This window comes from Maniola jurtina, chromosome 21, assembly GCF_905333055.1.
Source record: "Maniola jurtina chromosome 21, ilManJurt1.1, whole genome shotgun sequence".
Taxonomy (NCBI): Eukaryota; Metazoa; Arthropoda; class Insecta; order Lepidoptera; family Nymphalidae; genus Maniola; species Maniola jurtina.
Genome location: NC_060049.1, coordinates 1,504,436 through 1,516,563, shown reverse-complemented (window position 1 = coordinate 1,516,563; position 12,128 = coordinate 1,504,436). Strand labels below are relative to the sequence as shown.

Below are 12,128 nucleotides of genomic sequence, written 5' to 3'. Positions count from 1 at the left end.
GGCGGTTTTCATTAAGCCCATGATACTCAAAATCTAAACTAAAAAAGAGGAACATAATATGACCTAGTTGTGGCAGCGTTGACTGGATCTGGATTGGATGGGTGACCGACTTTGGACCTTCCAATTTCGTTTCCTCCGTGCCTCTTAAATCAGTTAAGAAATTTATCATCAACATCAATCCACTGCCAGCCCACTACTGAACACGGCCCCCTTCCAAAATGAGTTCATTGTAGTGTAATTATAGTGATCAAATATAAAATGTTTTCTTTCTTGACTATCACGGCTCTTATGAGAGAAATTAGTATGGCTAAAATAGACCAGTGTTCACACAAGGATACCCTTTATGATTATTAAAAGCCCTTCCGTGGTAGATTCAAGATAATAATAGGAAAAGTTTGCGATAGAAATTTTCCACAGCTGGGCTGGCCTTAACTCGCTTCTGGCCTTTCTTGAGTAGAACTTAAAACTTGGAAGCAATCTCCAGACAGGTCACTCCGTCGTTCACTCTATACAAACGTAGTTTGGCTCTCATTTGAATACTAATTACTAACCAATAAAACTCAATGTATATCAACTCATTTAAAGCCCTTTTATATGATACTACATTTGGTATAGTTATCTTACTTTGAAAATTAAAACACATTTTTTTTCTATGATGTAACCCCAAATTCACGGTTTCCTTTACTTGTGCTATTAGATCTACCTACCTGCCTTTCATGATTATAAGTCAACGGGAAGTACCCTATAGGTTTTTTTGACAGACACGACGGACGGACGGACAGACACACAGACAACTAAATGATCCTATAAGGGTTCCGTTTTTCCTTTTGAGGTACGGAACCCTAAAAACCAAATAAGAATCAAACTACGTATTATACAAGTTGTTATGTCATATCATATTGCGTGTTCAGAATTTGGCTGTACCCTTTTTGTTTTTGTAACATCTCCACCACTTTACCCATATTCGCAATATAGAAATTTGATTGATTTGATACGTTTGTATGGAGCGAGTGACGGAGAGACCGCCTTTAATTCACTCACCAAGTTTTTCGTGTCACAGCATCCCGGGGAAATGTACCAGTGGTGTAATTTTCTTCGGAGATTTCACGGACTGGTGAAAAGAATTTTACTTATTTCATACTTTGTGAAAGTTTGATTCGATTGTTTAAGAACTCGGGTTAAACTGTTTCATTCCCTTTTTTAGGACAAAACTTTAAATACCAACTGAATTAGTTTCTTTTCTTTGTTTTTAGCAGCTTTTACAATATTCAAGTACTTAAGTGAAATGAAAGTTTAAATGTTTCACTCTTTTTTAAGCAAAAGCTTTGGCTACCAACTGAAACCAGATTTTACAACGTCGTCCTGCCTCATACTTTTGAAAAGTTTCGCCCGCTTTAGTCCTACAGTTTTTTTTATTTACAAACTAGCCGATGCGCGCGATTTCGCCCGCGTGGATTTAGGTTTTTCGAAATCCCGTGGGAACTCTTTGATCTTCCGGGATAAAAAGTAGCCTATGTGCTAATCCAGGATATTATCTATCTCCATTCCGAATTTCAGCCAAATCCGTCCTGTAGTTTTTGCGTGAAGGAGTAACAAACATACACACACACACTCACACACATACAAAATTTCGCCTTTATAATATTAGTGTGATGTGATAGATAATAATAATATATTTATGACGTAATTGGATCTCAGCTTTGTACAAAAATTGAAGAACATGAGAAATTCATACTATGTCACGACTTACGTAGGACACACGCCAGAGTAAAATTATAGGTATCTTTGGAGAAGGCCTTCATTCAACCTGGCGTTTTTAAATAAATAATAATTGTCTAACAATATTAACAACTTAATTTTAAGTTCAACCAACTTATTAACAAAAATCTAGAAAATACATAATGAGATCTTGTAAAATGCAAAAAATAAAAGGCTCTTTTTCATTTTATTTATTTAATCCATACTAATATTATAAATGAGAAAGTGTGTCTGTCTGTCTGTCTGCTACATTTTCACGGCCCATCCGCTGAACCGATTTTAATGAAATTTGGTACAGACTTGGGATACATCCCGGGGAAGGACATAGGCTACTTTTTATCCCAGAAAAAATCAAAGAGTTCCTACGGGATTTCAAAAAATCTAAATTCTCGCGGACGAAGCCGCGGGTATCCTCTAGTAATACATATATTGACTTTGCTAATGACATATCTATCCTAAATTATTAACTTTGTGTAAACCCTAATGCAATATTTCTACTATTATTTCCTTTTCTAGGTTGCCAGAAAAAGATCGCTTGTTAGCAATAAGTCTGCCAATTATTGTAAAATTTTTTCCTTCTTGTATAGTTTTCAATTGTTATCGACGTATTTATATTTGGTACACAGTAATAGTTTTCATCCATTTATTCACAGCTCAATGGGTTGCGAATCTGAAGTGGCAATGGGCATGGCTCATAGTCTAGCCTCAATAGCTCAACGGTTGAGGAGCGGACTAAATTCCGTAAGGTCGGCGGTTCAAATCCCACCCGTTACACTATTATCGTACCTACTCTTAGCACAAGTTTTACGCTTAGTTGAAGGGGAAAGGGGATATAGTACTAGGAGTATATAAATACAGGGAAGATAAGAAAGGCTAATGATCCCTATGAGGCCTATCTCCCCATCTTCGTCATGTGACCCCAATTTGTGGCAGCCTATTATATTTCTTCTATGGGACCTTCATTAGTAGCTAATTACTGACGTACACTATTTTCTATTGAAAGACCTGTAGGGTTAGTAAGACACTAGCGACTATCCCTTGGCTATGAAATGAAATGAAATTTATTTATTTGCTAAATATGCGTGGTTAACAAAGGTCTTATAATCTAAAATAGTCCCTGCATATTTACTGAAACTTCAGTATGCATATATTAATAATATACTCTACAGGTATTTTTTATTTGTATTACAACAAATAATGTAGGGTATATTACTCAATGTTGATAATTACTATGTTCATTACATAATAGTACTATCAAATTTTATTCTATAAAATTACAACTAATAAACTAAAACTAGAATTATATACAATTACAACAAACTAATTATATGTATAAAATAAATGAAGCACTATGATTTCCAAGATATATAATTAAGGAAATCTTAAATAAGCATAAAATCCTCTTTATTCTCTATCCTGTGGGAATTATGAAAAAATTTGGTCTTACGCTTTTTTTTTCAAGAAACAAGTTACCCTTTGACTGCAATCTCACCTGATATCTACTCATGTGCCTGATGGTAAGTGATGGTGCAGTCTAAGATGGTAGCAGGCTAACGTGAAAGGGGTTATGAAAGTCTCATTAAAACCATACTTAGGTATCCTTATCAGTGTCTACACGGCATCGTACCAGAACGCTAGGCGGCCCGGTAGTATCGTAACTAGCCACGGCCGTAGCCTCCTACCAGACCAATTTAGAATAAAATTCCAAATTTCTCCTGCTGGGAATCGAACCCAGGACTTCCCACCAATAAGACCACAGCGCTCACCATGGACGTCATCAAAATGCTGGGCCTAAACCCATGCTAGACTCCGTGTCCCAGATATATTACATACTCGTCCACAATTTCAAGTGTAGAGTTTACCAGTACTGGATGAGCATTAGACATGATTTTCGTCTTACTCGTGTTCATTTTAGGCCCACCTGTTGAGAAGATATGCTAAGGTCTTTGAGCATTGATTTAAGGTCCTTCTACCACTAAAATTACATAGCTGTTGAAAAACTAATTAAGCACAAAGGTGCGATCGCAGTCAAGGGCTCTTGCCATCGAATAAATAAACAGCAAAGCACTAATGATCGAGCGCACACAAGCGGCTCTTAGGTCGTGGTTTCTGCTCCAAAAAGCTCGAAAAAGCCAGCTCATTAGACCGAGGAGGCTTCTCACTAATAGCCACTTGCCAAGTCGCCAAGCTTGCCAAGCTATGACACAAACAATGTGTGTTGATATTTTACTAATATTCCTTCAAACCTGTAGGGTTACCTGTAGGGTGTTTTTTTTTTGACCTAATATAAAAAAAACCCCTGACATGATTTCAGAGACGTTTTTTAAATTTTAAAATTTTGTGGTAAAAAAAATAGTTTTAAAAGGAACAGAACCTTGTAATTGAGGAGATGCAAAAAACTTTTTAATGATTTTATACGTGTAATTCGCAGTTGAAATCATAACTTTTTGAATGAATGAAAAGTTTTACTAGAAAATCCTTGGATTTACCGTTATCTGTGCTTTTTCAGTAACATATAGATTAGCTACAAAGCCTGTCCTTGGAGAGTTTCTAATGAGAATATTTTTAGAGCAGAAATCCACAGCTTAGGTTCATTATAGCTTCCCAATGTGCTGAATTGTGAGCTTTTCGTTAATGAGGTCATAGTTGCCCTGGCCTAGATACTGGCCACAGGTATTGCTCTTCTTCTATCTAGTCTTTTTTTTTTTTGTTGACGCTGGGGAATGCATTTACGCATCCCCCCGGAGGGAGGGTATGTGGGACTCGCCGGCCGAGAGGCGACCGGAATACCCACTAAACCCCAGCGGCGCTACTGCGCATCGCCTGGCGACTGGGTCACGGGAACGGCCGAAGCAAACACCGCAACCCAGCCAGCGACGTCTGCCGAGGCAGACCCTCCACTGGGGACCTGCTTGGTCCCCACCACCGCACCTCCGGGTCGCACCAACGAAGTGCGTCCCCCGACCCTGGGACGCGCACGTCGCCCGTGTCCCGTCCTACGCTTCGTCCACTGTGCCCTCTGCTAGTCAGAGGGACACGCGGAGAAACCTCCTGCCAGGTCATTAGCCATAGCCAACAATATCTCCGAAGAGAAATTATTAGCCATGTTACCGGGGCGCACCGGCCCGAACACTGCTCTTCCCCTCGGACGCATCCAAAAGGGACCAGCCGCATCCAGGCACACTGGGAGGTTACCTGGCTGGCGCCCCTTCTTCTATCTAGTCTAGATTGATCTAAGTAAGTGGGGCTTTTATTCATTACTAAATGATGCCCGCGACTTCGTCCGCGTAGACTTAGGTTTTTAAAAATCCCGTGGGAATTCTTCAATTTTTCCGGGATAAAAATAGCCTGTACCCTTGCTCCGTTGCGACGTGATTAAAGGACCAACCAACACATTTTCACATTTATAATAATGGCAGTGATTCGTAGTAAAACGAAGGTCGAGTAAGTGAAGCTGAATGAAGGGACGACAGAGCGACTCTTTTTGTCGAGAGAGAATATTTTAGAGCAGAAATCCGCAGCTTAGGTTCATTATAGCTTGCCAATGTGCTGAATTGTGAGCTTTTCGTTAATGAGGTCAAACTTGCCCTGGCCTAGATACTGGCCACAGGTATTGCTCTTCCTCTATATATAATGATCTAGGTAACGAGGGCTTAATCTATGCCCGTGATTTTCAACGCATGGATTTAGTTTTTTAAAAATCCGTGGGAAATCTTTGATTTTCCGGGATAAAATAGCCTATGCCACTCTCTAGGTCAGTGCGAACTACCAGATGATCTCTTACTGCGTTGCGATGTCATTGAAGAACAAACCAACAACAAACACACTTTCGCATTTGCAATATGGGTAGTGATTCGTAGTGAAATGAAGGTCAAGTCTACATTATAAAAGGAACTAAGTAAAAATTTTAAGTTTCTCACTTCATTATCTTACTTTGTCATCAAATTACTTTGTCATCAAAATTGTGGATGTCCACAGTGATATGTTAAAAGATACATTTTGGAAAGAACACAGCGCCTTGTTATCTAAATCTAAGCAGCAGCTAAACTATGATGGACCAATCACAGATATATTGAATGAACAGATTGCTAGCAAAGCAAAAATGGCACAAGAACAAGTAGAAAAAAAAAAAAAAACTTCAGCGGTTTAGGCTGTGCGTTGATAGATCAGTCAGTCAGTTTTTTTTGTGTAGAAGCCTAGCTGATTCTCGCGACTTCGCGTGGGTATAGGTAGATATAGGAATTTCTATTACAAGAGAATGATTTTCTTCACCGTTATAGCAGAAGGATCTGGGAGCTCACCGTAGAGTATTTTTGCATGGATTTAGTTTAGTTAAAGACCTGGAAAGTGACATAGGCTGGTTTTTATCCCGACAATTCCCACGGGATTTTTAAAGACCTATATCCAAGATGAAGTCTCGGGTACCAGCTAGAGAAAAATGTAAGACAGAGAGAGAGATTACACGAAAAAATCTGGTGGAGATTATAAAATATATTTCTCGTTACTGTTGCGAAGTTAATTTACAATGTAGATATTATAAAAACTTTGGCCGGAGCCTATAAAATACAAAGTTACCACCTACTAAAGACGCGGGTCAATGCAAACGATCGCTTAATAGTCTAAGAGCTCGTAGGTTCATTGTTCCCAGTGTTTATATTGACTCTTCGTCAAACAGCGACTTTTAAGCCAACGAGCATTCAAACGGTCTACCTGCAAATAAAATTATAACGGGATATAGTAAAAGCAAAACCGATTTATGTGAAATTTGGTACAGAGGTAGCTTGCATTACGAAAATTGACAGTAGCAACTTTTTATCCTGGAAAATCAAAGAGTTCCCACAGTATTTAAAAAACTAAATCCACGCAGACGAAGTCGCGGGCTTCACCTAGTTTTCAGGGTTATGCATGTCTAGAAAAAAACATGTTAAGTACTTGATTTTAACGGTGAATATTTAAATTAAGTATATAATATTAAATACATTGAACAAATCTTCCACTGGCTCTTAGCCTATAAAGGTCAAAAGCCGGTCAAGAGCCGAGCCTGCGGTCGAGATTATTTTACATTTCAAATATAAGCCCGCCATAATTTAATCCCGAGGGTTTCACGTAGCAAATTGGACCTGGAAAAAGTTTGTACCTATGTGGTTTTACGCAAACCAATTAAAGGTAAAAAACATGCTTATTGCGTTCGAGTAGGGGAACCAGATTAATCGACATAGATCAATCTACTGCGATTTTTTTAATGATTTCAAAATAGCAATTGCTGAGTTTCCTGGCTGTTTGTGTTTATTTCTATAGCCGCTATAATAACAAAATATCTGTTTATCTATTATACATACATATCTATACATATAATAAAATTGTAGAAAAGTGGTGTCTGTACAATGGAAATATATAAAAAAAAAGTAGCAGGGGTTGTTATTATATCGATGCTGAACCCGAAACTGTAATTATTTTTTTTTGTCTGTTTGTCTGTTTGTCTGTTTGTCTGTGTGTTTGTGCACGCTAATCTCAGAAACGGCTTATTCGATTTAGATACGGTTTTCACTAATATATTGTAGTAAGCTTCACTTAGGATTTAGTGTTTATTTCATGTCAATCGGTTCATAAATAAAAAAGTTATGTCAATTTAAAGAATCACGCGCGCCTGAGCGTCCGTGGCTATAATATAAAGCGCGGTCACTATTCCACGCGAACGAAGTCGCAGGCACAGCTAGTATATAAATAAAAATGATTCGCCGAAATGTGTGTTCGCGCATAGCTTCCGAACGACTGAATCAAACTGGATAATTCTATTTTTGTTGTGTTGTGTCAGGGCAAGGTTTGTATGAAAAAAAAATTCTTGAAAATCCACGGAAAAAGACAGTTCCTGCGGGACGCGGACGAAGTTGCGGACAACAGCTAGTAATAAATAATAATTTTCAAAATGGCTGCCATGAAAATAAAAAAGTGGGGATTTGTGTGGTGCTGCGTGGTGGTGGTGCGTGTGGCTTGCTTGGTGGCTGGCTTTTCCTGCATGTTTATCAGTGGGAGGGCGGGCGGTGAATGTCGCATGCTGCATGTTGCACCATACAGATTTCGTTGGTTGGCGGATTATAGCAAATTAAGCTTTTGGTTCCTTGTATATCATGGACTTCCGCAAAATAACACCTGCTTCTATAATACATGTAATAGTAAGTAATTTATTGTGTGACTATTTTTCCCATTTTTACTCAAAACTTTGTAAACGTATCGAAGCGTTCATTTTGCTCGGAAATCGAATCGACGATAACTTTTAACGAGAACTTTTGAAGTCAATCGGTTAACAATGTTTGAACTACTTCCATTTATATTTTATTCATTGAACATTTTAAAGTACGTTCGAACACAGTTATATAAGTATTTTCAAAAGGAGTAAGTAGTTGGAGTATTCCAAGTTGGAAATTACTATAGAATTAAAATGAAAAAATAATTGGAAAACTTTATTTTTCCAATTATTTCTCAACGGAAAGTGTAAACTGTGATGTTTCAATGGCATTACATAAAGCATTATTAGGGTTGCGTTCCAGTAGAGTGCTATTACTTAGCCTTCGCTGTCCATGCGTCTGTATGTCAGCAGGCAGTATCTCATGAACCTTAACAGGTAGAAAGTTGAAATTTACATAGAGTATTTATTTCTATTGCCGCTGTAAATACAATAAAATAGCCATCATACAATTTAAAAAAAACCGTTACGGAACCCTTGACCGCTTTTTATTATTAATTGCAATGTGCAATTTAAATAGGACCCAGTAATCCTGAAAAATGCATAAGATCACGTAAGAATAACTCAAAATTTAAGAAACCCCCGACACAAAAACCTCTATAAGAAAACTAGAAAAAAGCTGATAACTTTCAAACGGCTGAACCGATTTTCATCGATTATAGCTAGCTCGATCAAGCCACCTTTCGAACAAAAAAAAAACTAAATTAAAATCGGTTCATTCGTTTAGGAGCTACGATGCCACAGACAGATACGCAGACACACAGATACACAGATAGGTACACACGTCAAACTTATAACCCTCCTCTTTTTGGGTCGGGGGTTAAAATATCGTGAGCCTAAAAGTTCTCCCTAATGTTCTCAAACGTGTGAAGTTTACCAAAGTGCACCACACTTGACCAGTGTGGTGCACTTTGGCCTAAGCGTTTCTCGCTGTGAGAGGAGACCTCGCTCAGTAATATACCCAGATTGATGTCTTTAATTTTGACAGCCGCTTTATAGAACACGATTTTTTACCCCCAATCCAAAATGAGGGGTGTTATAAGTTTGACGTGTGTGTCTATGTATCTGTGTCTCTGTCTGTGGCATCGTAGCTCCTAAACGAGTGAACCGATTTTAATTTAATTTCTTTTGTTTGAAAGAAGGCTTGATCGAGAGTGTTCTTAGCTATAATCCAAGAAAATCGGTTCAGCCGTTTAAAAGTTATCAGCTCTTTTCTAGTTACTGTAACCTTCGCTTGTCGGGGTTGTTATAAATTTTTAATTTACACTTGTGTTTGCAATATACGATCCATTAAATTCAATGGTTTAAACTGAAATCAAATCAACACCAACATTCTTTAAGTACAACTTTTTTAACAGTCAATTTCTTTTAAGAGGGCTCTCTCCGTCACTCGTTTCCACTCGTTTCATACAATCGTAGTTCCAATTTCATTTGAATATTAAGCAACCAAAGTCCATGAAATTTTGCACATATATTCTAGAAACTAATATCTATGTCTGTGGTTTTCCAGATTTCTGTTAAAATATTCGGTTTCAAAGTTACGCGGTCTTAAAATTTTCATACAAATCTTTGAGCCCCTGTAATTTTACAACTACATATTTTTAGAAAAATCTAAAACACCACAGACACAGATATTAGTTTCTAGAATATGTCTGCAAAATTTCATGGACTTTGGTTGCTTAACATTCAAATGAAATTGGAACTACGATTGTATGAAACTAGTGGAAACGAGTGACGGAGAGAGCCCTGTTAACAGCGATTAAGCTTCCACTTACTTGGTATAAATTATTCATTGGACATTTAAATTGGGTACACTTGGACACCAATCGAGACATTGTAAAAGTTTTCCATCTTTTACTTACCTATTGGATACTACTTGACAAGTTTCCAATAATTACCTATCTTTTTTTTAATTTCTAGGCTAGCACTTGGTTGCACCTGCTGGCTAGTGATGATGCAGCTTAAGCTGGAAGAGCGTTTAGAAGATGCTTGTATTAAATTTTATACCCGGCTGAGTTTGTTGTGGGCTCTTCTCAGACTTGGGCGCGTTTGGGACCCTCGTAGCTTTAGTTTTAAGTTACGTAATTAATTATCACCACTACATCGTACAAATTTAACAATTTCGACCATCAAAAGGAGTACAATTGTACCTACTTTGAATAAATGTTTTTGACTTTGACTTTGAAAGTGGAGGGAGAAACTGATGTTGGGAGGGCGTTACATATCTGTTGACCGATTCAAATTAGAAACCAGGAAATCCCTTTGCAGCATACACCTTTTGCACATCGTGCCTGTAGATTTTTGACTTACGTACGGGTGCAGACCTTAACAGGGCTCTCTCCGTCACTCGTTCATACAATCGTAGTTCCAATTTCATTTGTACTACTTTTGTATGAAACGAGTGACGGAGAGAGCCCTCTTAAAGATGATTTACGGTACGTTAGTAGAAAGGTGAAGGAGGAAATAGGTCAAAAAACTCCAGTCTAATGTTTAACGTCTTCAGCTTCTTATACGGGGGTCAAAAGTTCGATATCGGACCCTAACTTTCTCGTCTCGGGCATCTAATTTTCAAAATTAAGTAGGTATGTGCATAAGCTACTAATTTATATCACTGGCTATAACGGCGAAGGAGGGACTTCGTCTGTGGTGGCGTTTGCTGGCGCGCGTGTTGTGCCTTTTCGGAGTGTTTTTTTGTTGGAAGTGGAAGTTTTTGTGTTCTGCTGGTGTTTATTGGTGGTGGAACTGACTGGGAAGCGCTTTAAAGGGGCGCCGCGTGTATGTCGGCGGGCGCCGGCACAGACGAAGTCCATACTTATACATATAGTTTCCCTAACTTGTAATTAACTACAAACTTGACATTGGCTAATCAGTGTAAAGCCAGACGAAAGAGAAAAAAAAACGGCGAAGGAAAACATCGCGGGGGAACCTGCATGCCTGAGAGTTCTCCATCATGTTCTCAAAGGACTTGATTTCCTTTGTAATTGAAATGTTTTTGTACCTTCGCATGAAGTTTATTCAAGGTAAGGATTCTGTGAGCTCACGTCTCTGCATGGACATTATTTATTAACGCTACTCATAGCCAACAGCTAAGAGTTACAAATTACTAGAGCAGTCTATCTCTGCGCAGTTTTTCTCATTTTTGAAGAAAAAAAAAGAAAAAACTTATTTTTGAAAGCAGTGCAAGTAAGTGTTACCAGTTAGGTATAACGGGTTAGGTTATATTATGGGAGTCATGACTTCATTGGTCTACTAGGAGGTGTCTACTACTGTCATTGACTAGGAGGACAGATGACATCAAACGAGTTGCAGGGAGCCGCTTGATTCAGGCGGCGCAAGACCGTGGCGTGTGTCCCTACAAGAGACCTATGTCTAGCAGGTGGACGTCTATTGGTTGATAACGATGATGATGATAATCAATCACACAATGGTAAGGTTTTCTTGTGATATTAAAGCCATTTGAATAAAATTGACCATAGGCAAGAGCATGAGAGATTATCAGTTTGACCTATTCTAACGATATGAATGAGATGTAAGTGTAAAGTAAACTAGCCGACCTGCCCCAGCTTCGCTTGAGTGTATGAAAATTGTTGAGTGGATAGTTGGATTGGATGGGATTATGAGAAAAGCATTGAGCTATTTCAACTTGCGTAAGCACCGCTCCCCTCATAACTTCGTCCGCGTGAAAGGTTTTCATTTTTTTTTAATTCGTTATAGGCAAGCGCTTGAACACAGTCACGCTTGATGGAAAGTGATGATATGGTCTAAGATGGAACGCGTTTATCTATAAGACGCCTATTCACACTTGTTTTGAAGATACCCGGCTTGCAATGAACAAGGTTTGCTGCTCTATGGTGTAACTCAGTGGCCGAAAGCTAGTTTTGGGGTAAATTACCTACGCAACGTGTTGAGATTCTCTTACACAATCTCCAGTGTATTTCCCTCGAGAGGTCTTCTAGGTACGCACATCGTTTACACGCGGCGCAAGTAACTTGATCTAACATGTTACGTCTCTACTAGTAACCTTGAGCGGGACAGGCTCACTCGGTCACGGTACTTGAGAAATATACCTACGGTGTCGACAGCTATTTTAGGGTTCCGTAACCAAAGGATGCCAATGAGACCCAAA

At 38.6% G+C, this 12,128-nt stretch overlaps 1 protein-coding gene and 1 long non-coding RNA gene across 2 annotated transcripts in view; one reads left to right on the top strand and one right to left on the bottom strand.

Moving 5' to 3' along the window:
• LOC123876331 overlaps positions 1-12,128 on the top strand; it is a 303,592-nt gene that overhangs the window by 56,025 nt on the left and 235,439 nt on the right. The window lies entirely within an intron of this gene.
• The window catches only part of LOC123876379, a 29,384-nt gene that overhangs the window by 15,375 nt on the left and 1,881 nt on the right, over positions 1-12,128 (bottom strand). The window contains exon 2 of the long non-coding RNA XR_006798339.1: positions 10,541-10,545. This is a non-coding gene — a long non-coding RNA (uncharacterized LOC123876379). The remainder of the gene's footprint in view (positions 1-10,540; positions 10,546-12,128) is intronic.